Below are 11846 nucleotides of genomic sequence, written 5' to 3' on the forward strand. Positions count from 1 at the left end.
GCGGAAACCAGAAAAACTTGGTTGTATTGTTTACCCCTGGCACTATTAAACATTAGAAGAGTCCCCTCAGTAAAAGGTCTGACCCCATATGAGAAATTGTATGGAAGGGCATATTATACACCCCAGTGGAAACCTCTTATGCCCCTAAGTCAGGAAGCTGATTTTACATTAGCTGAATACATGAAGAAACTGTTAAATTCTAAACATTTGTTGCAGTCTAATTCTGTTTCAGGTTCAGAACAGGCCAAGACACCGGAAGTGACAGTGGCTCCAGGAGATTTGGTGTGGATAAAAGCCGTGAAGAGAAAAAAATGGGCGTCACCAAAGTGGGAAGGTCCCTACCAAGTGCTACTGTCAATACCAACTGCAGTTAAAATTGCAGAACGAGCCTCGTGGATCCATCTGACACACTGCAAGCTAGTAAAGAAATTTGAATTGGGTAATAATCTTTCCTCTCCACCAGGACCCTAGGCACAAACGTCTGGCTACAAAGGGGGGGTCAGCTCAATAGGAACTGATCTGTCTCAAACCCAGTGAAGCAATCATTGCTGCCAAAGATCCTATAGGGTAGAGAATAGGATAAAATACCCAAATTCAGCAACATGATTGCACCAAAAAAGGTTGAAATTTATCCTTTCGGAAGAGTTGAAGAAAATAAGGTAAATCAGCAGCCATTTCCACAAAAGCATTGTATGACAATTTTACTCACTGTTATTGTGGTCATTGTATTTTTGCTGTGGCCATTTCTCTTTTCTGCTACCTCAGTGAATACAAACAAACGTGTGGCATGGCATCCAACCTTTAATACTTATCAAGCTATCAAGTACGTGTATGCAGAAACTTTCAATATATCAAATTACTGGGTCTGCACAGCCCTACTAACAGCACATGGGGGATTGCTGCTAACTTCTGTTCCCCTAAGGGCTAATGAGACTTGGGAGAGTTTATTAAAGGAAACTAAGAATATGACATCAAAAGACAAGATAGCACTGCAATTATTTGATTGCCGTAAAGGAATTATATGTTTTCAAAAGACCGGTAACATAACAGTAGGAAAATGCGACTGCAACGTTACGATAAGAAACGGATGTGTGACAGATTTCTCAATGGTGAAGCAAATTTTAAAAGACATTATGATTAATTACACAGAGAAAATGAAAGTCATCTATTGGAAGGTATTTCAGGGGCTGAAAGATGAAGGAGATCGCTTTGGCCCCATCAATATTACTGCCATAAAAAACTGCTATTTTGTGTGCGGAAGAAAAGCATATAAATGGCTACCAGAAAAATTGGTCCAGTAGCTGCTTTCTGGGCTACCTGATTCCGGCTATATGACACACGGCAAAGTTACCTCAAGGGAAAATTCGGAATGTTCGAGAAACCAAGAAGCCTTCCAATCCAGTGGGACAAGTTGATGCATCCTGGATATATCATCACGACTTGGCTCACGTCAGTGACAAAGGACTGTCACACATGGACTTGGGTGATGATGTCATATCATGGGCTGGTATCCTACCAGCATACGGAGCAGCAAAATCGATTTGGAAATTGAGAAAATTGTCCAAGCTACTTGAGACTCTAAGCAATGCCACCTTTTCTACCCTAGAATTGGTGACTGATGAACTGACTGCTATGAGGACAGTAGTGCTTCAAAATCGCATGGTTCTCGACTTCACCCTAGCGGTGAAAGGAGGTACATGTGCTTAATCCAGGAGGAGTGCTGTTCGTTTATTCCTGACAATAAACACGAGATAGACAGCCATCTTGAAGTGATTCAACAAGTGTTGGCTATGACCAAACCAGGTTTGAATCAACTGACGGACTTTTTCCAAAAATGGTTCGGGGGTTGGGGCAGCATCTTGATGAACCTATTAATCGCCATCTGTGTCGGAGCAGCACTGTTACTAGTGTGCGGATGCTGCTGCATCCCCTGCATAAGAGGACTAGTGAAGAATGCTATAGACGCCTCGGTTTCAGAGACCTTGTACCAAAATGGCTAATATAAAAACCTCATCAAAACTGAATAAATGCTTTCTCAAACTTGAACTGAATGACTACCTAACTGAAAATCCTTGAAAGGAAATGGTTAAGAGAAGAAAAAAATTGTTCTCAAGTTTGTTAACAGAATAAAAGTATTAAAAGGGGGGAAATGTTAGAAAAATATATACACTGCTTGAGCTAATCCAGTACATAAGGGGTTAAGAGTTAATGCATTTATTCTGTAGTAATGTGTAAATATCTGTGGCCTTAGCAAAGGATAACTGACGCCTGAAAGTCTGCTTACTTAGCAGACTTACATGCTGAATTCAGGGTTTCACCTTGGGAAAAACAACAACTGTTGCATATCAGGAAAAGACAGTTGAAGGACAAGGTGATAAGCACTGGAGGCCCTGTGGTCAGCTAGTTCCTGAGAAATGTTTTTTGCAAGTCAGCATTATCAGATAATTTATGGTGTGTACATGCAAAACACTGTATAAAAGAAGGTAGCTGAGCTATGGAAAATCAGACAAATCTTGTACCTACATGTTTTGTCTCCTTGCTGCAAGTAATAAAGGATGCCTTGCTTGAACCTTACATGATTTGACTTTTGTTGCATATTATCTTTTACAAGTACAGTCCTGGGACCACTCTTGTTTGGCATCTACTTCTCTGAAGTACAGGCCAACACTAAGGGACTCTGACTAACAAAGTTTGCAGATGACTGCAAACTAGGAGCCATTATTGAATCCCCAAATGATGTAGATATTCTACAAAAGGGCCTTACTTTATTCTATGTAAAATGTGTAAATACTGGTGGTCTCTGTAAAAGCTGCTGATGCCTGAAAGTCTGTGGTTCTTGCAATGGAATGTTGAGATAGAGGCCTCACTCTAGCAACAGATAAATGTTGCGTGGCAAGAAGAGACATTTGAAGGACAATTACTCAGAAACTGGGCTTGACAGGTCAAGCCCTGTTGTCAAGCTGAATTTTGAGAAATGTCTTTTCAAGTCAGCAATTATTTGATAAACATCTGCTGTGTACGTGCGAAGAACTGTATAAAAACAGTAGGCTGAGCTATTGAAAATCAGGCAAACCTTGTACTTACATGTTTTGTCTCCTTGCTGCAAGTAATAAAGGATGCCTTGCTTGAACCTTACGTGAATTGATCTTTGCATTTCCTTTTACACAGATCCCTGGTGCCAGAGCCATGGGCTCAAGCTTAATGCCAAGAAATGTATAGTTATCCCCTTCGGAAAAAAAACATGTACCCATGAACTACCACATAGGTGGCAGGACACTAAACATCGAAAGTGTGGTGAGAGACTTAGGGACACAAGTGGACAGTGGTCTCACTTTCGATAACCACATCGCCACAACAGTCAGGAAATCCTTTTATGTGGCAAACTTCATCACTAAGGGCTTTTCATCCAGAAAAAAGGAGGCCATTGTCCCACTGTACTCATCCCTCATTAGACCCATTATAGAGTATAATGCCCCATTTGGTATGTACCTCACAAGACATCTGCAACAGCTGGAAAGGTCACAGAAATACCTCACTAAAAGAATCACAGGCCTAAAGCAGATGCCATATGCTGACCATCTAAAAAAAATCCAGCTATACTCTGTGGCATATCATCTACTCAGAGGCGATCTCTGCTTAATATACAAGGCCATGTCAAACCCTGAGCTGTTGGACATGCTCCACTTGAAGAAATCCCAATCCTTCAGAGCCACACGCTCCAGGGATCTAAACCTTATCATCACAATGAACAAAACATGCTGGAGGGATACGTTTCTGACCCAGAGACTCCCCATACTCTGGAATAGACTGCCCATATATGTCAAGCAGAGCGCCTCATTGGCCCTCTTCAAAAGGAACCTTGATGACTGGATGGGAGATAGGAAATTCACCCCGGGGATCATGTCAGTCGCCCTGCTAGACAGGAGCCCAGAGAAGTAAATATTGTGGGAAGAAATTTCCATGGAATTGTTATGGCTAGGCTTGCATAGGCCTTAGGGCCGATAGCCTAGTACCGACCTATGAACCAAAGTGTATGCATCCTGCATATTGTTATAAAAACACGTCTCTAGTATGAATTATATTATCTACTATTATTATTATAGCATAAACTGATTGCATCAGGTAACATTTCAGTTTTACAAAAGTCCTGTCGATGATGACGAACTTTGAAAATGCCAGTAACGGTTTATAGGAGATGTAAGGCTGAGGTGGGCATACGAGTGCATGCATAAACAGTCATTTAAACTGTAACTGTCTAGGTGTACATGTAGGAGTGATATATCAACAGTAAGCAGTATCTGACACTGTCCTTGAGTTCATCTCTTAAAGGAGAGTTTTTGTTTGAAAGTATTAGTTGTTGCAAGTATTAATCAAAACAGTACATATTCAAATGACAGGATTGTTGCTACAAGAACTACAATTAAGGCTGGGAATATTTCCGTAGACATTACCTCCTTTTCAACAGTTTAAGGTCTACAGGGGCATACAGCTGTGCACACCTCCCTTTATTTTTTTGTGATCAGGAACATTGTTAGAACAAACACAAATTCACCAACAGAATGCTAAAAAAAATTAAAAGCTTATACTGCAGTAAGAAAAAAATATAATAATATGCATTCTTTTACCATAGTGCATAAGAATACTAGCTAAATAAAGGTTCATAGGTAATTGCTAGGCAATCAGTCTGCAGACCATTACAAACCTACCCCCCAAAAAAAAATAAATAAAACATCCAAAAGTTACCACTAGCTTCAAGGAGGGCAAAACAAGATAGACCGGAGGAGAATTTGAGGCTGCCCATCCAATTACCAAGCTTGATTTGGAAGGGTGCAAGGGTCCTACTCTGCTTGACATGTAGTGGAAGTTTGTTCCAGAACAAAGGAATACATTGGGACATGAATTATCGTGCCAAATGGTCTTATTAATCTGCTGATGAAGTTTTCGTTCCTTTATCTGAGTATTTGACGTACCATTAGTTTTATGAAGGAATTTGGTTGGATTGTTTCTGACTCAAAAGGCTTGGCACAGATCTCCATGGAGCAGTTTGTAAGAGACTGACAAAGGGCTGGCAGTCTCACCTGATAACGAAAATTACTGAGGCCACTTTTTAGTTATGAATGTCCGAGGTCTGTCAAGTTGTGTTTTATGTTTAGACAAATACATGCCAAAAAGTGCATTATATTCTATAATGGATCTGATAAGATATAAGTAAAAGGGACCTATCATTGAGTACAATGCCCCTTTGGTGTATACCTAACTAAGCATATCCATCAGTTTTAAGGTCCACAGATGTTCCTCACTAAAAGAATACAGGTCGTAAGTAACATGTCCTGTGCAGACCACCTCAAAGCCTATCCCTGTATTCTGTCTCCTGCAGGCTGTTGAGGGTAGACCTATGCCTGCCATAGAGGGCATTGTCAGATCTCACTCTGATGGACCTCCTGCATATCTTAAAAAAAAAAAAAAAACGGCACCATAATTACCCGTTCTAAAGACTTACACCTTACCTGTGATATAAATAGGACTTGCTGAAGAGACAGGTTTGTATCCCATAGAGCACCCTGTCTCTGAAACAGGCTCACCATCCATATGAAGCAGAGTTTCTCCCTAAACCAATTCAAATGTAACTTGGACAATTGGATGGGGAACAGAAAATTCATCCCAGGATTAGCATCTATTTCTCTAATGGACACAGAAAGCCAGTAAATGGTACATCTCCCAGGTCCCTGCTTGTAAATGTTTTATCTCCCAAGCCCCTACTTATACTTATCAAGGGTAGCAGAACTTATCAGAGATCTGGGATGCATGGCTAGACTTAAAAAGGCCCCTGTGGTCATTAGCCTAGTGAATACCTATGAACCTGTATGGTAAGTGAAACTGTTCTGTTTACCAAAATGACTGTGCTACATTTTTGTTTTACATTTAATGTGAGAGCATTGTGTTTTCACCAGTTGCTAACATGGTCTAACCCATGTTGGAACAATTATGAGTCAGTTGAAGATTGAATAACAACATATAATTTGCAGTCATCTGAAGATTTAGTTTACCATAGGCTAGGAATACTGGCCTGAAGGTCTGATAGAAAAATGCCAAACATGAGAGGGCCAATAACTGAGTTCTGTTGTACATCACTGGTAACTTTTTTGGTTTCAGGAGTGGCACATGTGACTCTAACCACATGGGTTCTGTCAGCCAACCATTTTGCTATCCACAGTACAATATGAAAACTTATATTCAGATTTAAAAGTCTATCAATAATTCCACATGGGGAATAGTGTCAAAGGTCTTGCTTTCTGCATAAATAGTGAATAAGCGCTAGATAGTTTAGCTATGACACATCTGTCCATCAGTAACTAATCTATCAGAACATTGTACTCTGGGGAAATTAATTTCTTTATTCTGGTATGGAGAGAGAGCATTCAGGATTAGTAAAATGTTCATATTTCCTTATGAGGTTTTTATTGCTTGCATAATTTTTTGCTTTCTTTGATTCTTTGCACTTAAATAGGACTAGATGAATATGTTTAAATTACCACTGTTTAACATAATCACAAAACACTTGACTCATGAACCATGGGCCATTAGCAGACACAGATTCCACATCTATGAAAGCCAGATTTCAAGACAGTTGTTACATTAGGATTCATACTTTAACATCGGTGCTCATCTTTAGTATAGTTTAGGAGTTGGTCTGTCTGTAGAAGACGTTGAACAGCTTTCTATTGAATCAAAATGGTTCCAGCTTTCATTGGCAGAAGATTTACTATTTCTAGTAGATTCTGATTATAAAAAGTGCTGCAGATGCCACACTTCTGAATAAAGCTCCTCAATCTGTTTTGATGGGTTTTGGCAAATAAAGTACATCACAAGGTCTTTATTTATATCTGGTAATTCTTAAATGTGAATGAATATTTATATGAAGTATTGCATTTTAGAGTTGACTAGAAATTATAGTTTTCTGTCCCTTTAATGTTACACTTTGTATGCATGAAAGCTGATCTTGATAAGGAAAGCATATTCTGACATCTAGATGTACTGGCTAGATATTCATGTCAGTGTCTCATAGCAGCTGAATTTCTTTGCTCTATCTGATGCATTTGAATGGTTCCTTTGACTTATTTGCCAGTGTGGATAACTGCAAAATTATCCACAGGTCTTCTAAATCATTCTATAGCAAATCTTACTTTCATTCTTGGGTACTTGCGTATTACAGCAACCACACTTTCTCACCAGGCCGTTATTTGCAACAAAGCTTTTTCGCCAGCATGTTAGTAGTATTATTGAGAAAGTAGTTGTTGTTTTGCACTTGATTTAATTGTACTAAGTAGGATTGTCTTACATATATTGCCTCTACCACAATATTTAATTAAATGAAAACGCAGCCATGCTTTCTTGCCAGCCTATTATTTGATTATGCAAATGCAGTTATTATAAAATATATACAAAAATAATGAGGGACAAAGGCTGAAAAATAGGGGCATTTTGTAAATAATGCTCTTATAAATTTAGACAGTTGTTAGAATAATAGGTTTTGCATTACCACACATTTGTTGAAGGATATGAAGCCTGGAACTCAAATGTCTGTCATTATCGACTGACTTCTATCTCCAGAGATTCACTAGAAAACAACACATTTCATGAGGAATGAACCAAAAATATGAGCCAAAAAATATGAAGAGTTGAGACCTATGCTGAGTTTCATAGCAGAACCTCTTTAGCCACCTCTGTGCCATAACAGTGTTACACTCTGACCCTGAAGCAGTTATTCTTCTGAGCTAAAAAATCTGCCAATATACATGATCAGTTGCAAAGTGACTTGAACCTTGTAACATTTGAAAGTTACTCATCACATAAAACACATTTAGTTTACAAAACTTAAGACTTTTCTGGGATGATGTGGGCAGACAGATGAGAACAGAAGATAACGCACATGAAAACAATGGATGATTTTTATTATAATCATACAAACAGAACTCAATGTGGTTGGGAGAATATGTGGTTGCGATAACACGTAATTACCCATTCTTGTAGTTAAAGATCAGTCCCAAACATGCAGAACAGAATTTAGCACTGTGATTCCATTACTTACTTTGTTTAACTTTTTGTGTTTGTTTATTCTTCAAAGATTAGAATAACGTTCTGTTGTCCTGATTTTCCTGCCAAGGAGTGTATCATATAACTGATTTTTTTGCAGTTAAAAGCATTTTCTGGAGTCTCCTTGCTCTTTTTTCTGTTTAAAACTTTCATTTAGTTCTCCCCTCCCTAAATATCAACCTCTACAACTACACCCAATTAATAAACTGTCCTATCAGGCCAAACAAAAGTGGAACCACTGGTACCATCATTGACTCGATCTTAGTGTCTCATCCTAACCTTATCTCAGATACTGGTACATTTCCTGACTCTCTCAGTGATCACCGTCCTGCATTTGCTGACCATCAACCCTCTCTCCCTCAAAAGCTACACCACTATGTACAATCTCGGAACCTCTCCAATTTCAACCCAGAAATACTCATAGACTGCCTAAAAGTAACAGATTGGTCACTGTTAAAAACCTTGCATCTTGACAATGCCATTGATTACTTTAATAAAGCCTTCCTGAACCTTCTTAACAACCTTGCTCCACTAAAAATGAAGAGTGTTAAAACTTCTTCCTCTCCTTGGTTAACCAAAGAAACTAAACAAATCATGCACCTAAGAGACAAAAAGTGGAAACTTGCCCCATGTCCTAACAGAAGTCAAACAACTCCATAACACTGCAAAAAATCTAATAATCAGGGATAGAAAATCATACTACAATAAACTTCAATCAGAAAACGTATCCAACCCGAGAAAATTCTGGGACTCTATCTCCTCCCTTCTCCAACCAGGCAATAAGGATAATCCATCCCCTAACCTAAACATCACTGATCTAGAAAATGCCTCTAACTTCAATAACTTCTTCATAAAATCCATAGCTAAACTTGCCACCAGCTTCTCTCACCACTCTCAACCTCCTCCCCCAACCAACCCCTCTACATCTCCACACAATCTGACTACCCCTACTCCTACTTTTAGCTACTCTCCTGTCTCTATAAGCAAAATAAAGAAGCTCATCCTTCAACTTAAACCCTACTCCACTGCCCCAAATAACCTACCCACAACTTTCCTCAAATTATCTGTAGACAGCATTGCCCATCCCATTTCTATCTTAATAAACGTATCCATACTAGAATCATACGTCCCCTCACTATGGAGATGCGCCTTTATCATTCCACTCCATAAATGAAGCAAAAATGCTGACACTTCTAATTTTTGGCCCATAGCCATCCTATCTCCACTATCAAAAATCATGAAGAAATGTTTTCAATCCCAAATGATGCCCTATATGACCCAAAACAATCTACTAACCCCTACACAACATGGTTTCCATCCCGGGCATAGTACCATCACTGCCTCCTCTACTTTTTAGACTCCATAAACCTTGCTCACGACTCTGGCAAAATTGTTTCTACTTTGTTCCTTGACCTCTCTAAAGCCTTTGATCCTTTTTCTCACCCCTTATTATTATCCCAACTTTACTCTCTCAACCTCTCCCCCTACCATCACCTGGTTCACCAGCTACCTTTGTGAAAGACAGTAAGCCGTCAAATGAAAAAATTCACTCGTTTCCTTTCTACACACCCCTGATGGAGTTCCCCAAGGTTCCATCCTAAGCCCCCTCCTCTTTAACATCTTCATTAATAACTTCCACCAGTCTCTCTCCCTGATGCCACACTAATTCAGGGTCTATATTACATATCTGAACGCTTAAATATTCAAATCACTAAAGATCGACCTTTAGCGATCTAACAATTAAATGTTCAAATATGAATAAAAATTAAAAAAAAAAACAAAAGGAAAGAAAAAAAACTAAAGGGTGTAAGCAGGGGGGGCAAGCCACCCTGCACAATCCACGTAGGGGGCTGTACCATCCACACCCCCCGCTACGTAAATATACCAACTCCAAGATCATGCTACAGTGTAGGGAATGGAAAATTTCCCATTGCTGCACTGTAGCTTAAACCCTTTCCTTTTTATTTTTTTAATTTTATTTTGTTACATATTCAAACATTTGAATGTCTGATCGCTAAAGGTTGATCTTTAGCAATTAGAACATTTAAGCATTTGGATATGTAATATAGACCCACTAATCAATATGCTAATGTTTCAACCATTATTTGTACATCAGACACCCCCTTCACCCTACTTCTTAAAACTCAGTTAGCCTTCTCTAATACCGAATCATGGATGCATAGTAAACACCTCACCTTAAATGCCAATAAAAAAAAGTTAATGATCTTCTCCCCATCCAAAAACACCAATATAGACAAAAACTCTTTTACAGTGACTGCTCAGAATAACAGCCCCATAGAAATAGTATCACATACCAAACTGCTTGGTGTCTTAATTGGTGAAAATCTAAAATTTGACATCCATACAGGGACGGCTCGTGCTATTGGACTGCAGGCCCCCAGCTGTAAAAACACAAAAAAATAAACAAAAGAGAAAATAAAATAACAAAAAGAAAATAAAATAAAAGCAACCGCGAGTCCTGGAACATCGCGCATGCACACTCATGGCATTTCATGATATTCGGACTACTGGTGAACAAGTCTGGATCATGCCCACAGAATCCAGACTGTCTCCATCAGCAGTCCGGATTATGACAACAACATTCAAGTCCAAATTTTCCCAGCAGTCTATGCATTTACAACTGCATAGACTGGACGGGGATCTGACTGCAACGTCCGCAGGCAGGCTGGTGCTCTTGCGGGAAGGATAGGATGAGCCTCAAGGTGCTCTCATGGGAAGGGCTAATTCGGCGTGGGGACTTTTTCACATGGATGGATTTTGCTTGGCTGTCGGCTCAGGTAGGGTGTGTGTGTGTGTGTATAAATATGTTCCATTTCATTTAATCGACATTTTGTTGAAAAGTAGGATACTTTACTGACCGAAGTCAAATAGGCAGTGTGCTGAAATGTCTGTCGTGTTGATTTAAGTTTGATCATGTTATTTCCATTAAAAGATGTGGAACATGAATATTAGAAGTGGTGGAAAGTAAGTGGGAGTGTGATACTGTTGGTGGAGTTTTATAATCTCTGGTCTGTGTTTCAGACATATATTTTTGATCAAAAAGTCAGCATGATCATGTATGTCAGTTGTTGATGACAATTTGTAGAACATTTATAGAAGAACATTAACAGAAAGTACTACTGAGTTTGCAAGGACACGTTAAGGGAGCAGTACAAAAGGCAGTTTATTTCCATTCCATCATCTTCTTCTTCTTCTTCTTCTGGAGAAGAAATAAGTAGATCTGTTGCACATCACTATGTTCCTATTTCTTCGGCTGTAGAAAAATACAGAGCTGTTGCTGAAGGTAAAGCTTGTCCTCATTTCAACTGACAATCCATCTTGTCACATGGCGGAAGATGCTATGGCTGGGACATCATTAGAATTTTGTAGTGAACTTTCTACCACTAGTGCTGGTAGCATATATTAACATAAGAGTAGGAAGCTTAGTTTGTCTTTGAGGAAAACTTTTACTATTCAAGGTTTGGATGTGTCAAGATTTCCTCTACAACAGGTATTTTTGTTTCTAAATTAATTTCTTGAATGACAGCTGTCAGTACTTGTTGTAAGCAGAGAAGATGATATAAAAATGTTGGGCAGAGCAGATCTGTTTTGAAACATTTCCTGATACAGGAAGTCAGTTTGTACAGTTTTATTAAGTTTATTGTTTTATGAGTACTTCTAGTAGAAAATGTACATGTCTTCTTTTCAGTCTCATATCTTACAAACTGTAGCATGCTTCCAATACCATGCAG

Source organism: Protopterus annectens, chromosome 13.part0 (assembly GCF_019279795.1).
Source record: "Protopterus annectens isolate FY-2018-M chromosome 13.part0, PAN1.0, whole genome shotgun sequence".
In the NCBI taxonomy this organism is placed as follows: Eukaryota; Metazoa; Chordata; order Ceratodontiformes; family Protopteridae; genus Protopterus; species Protopterus annectens.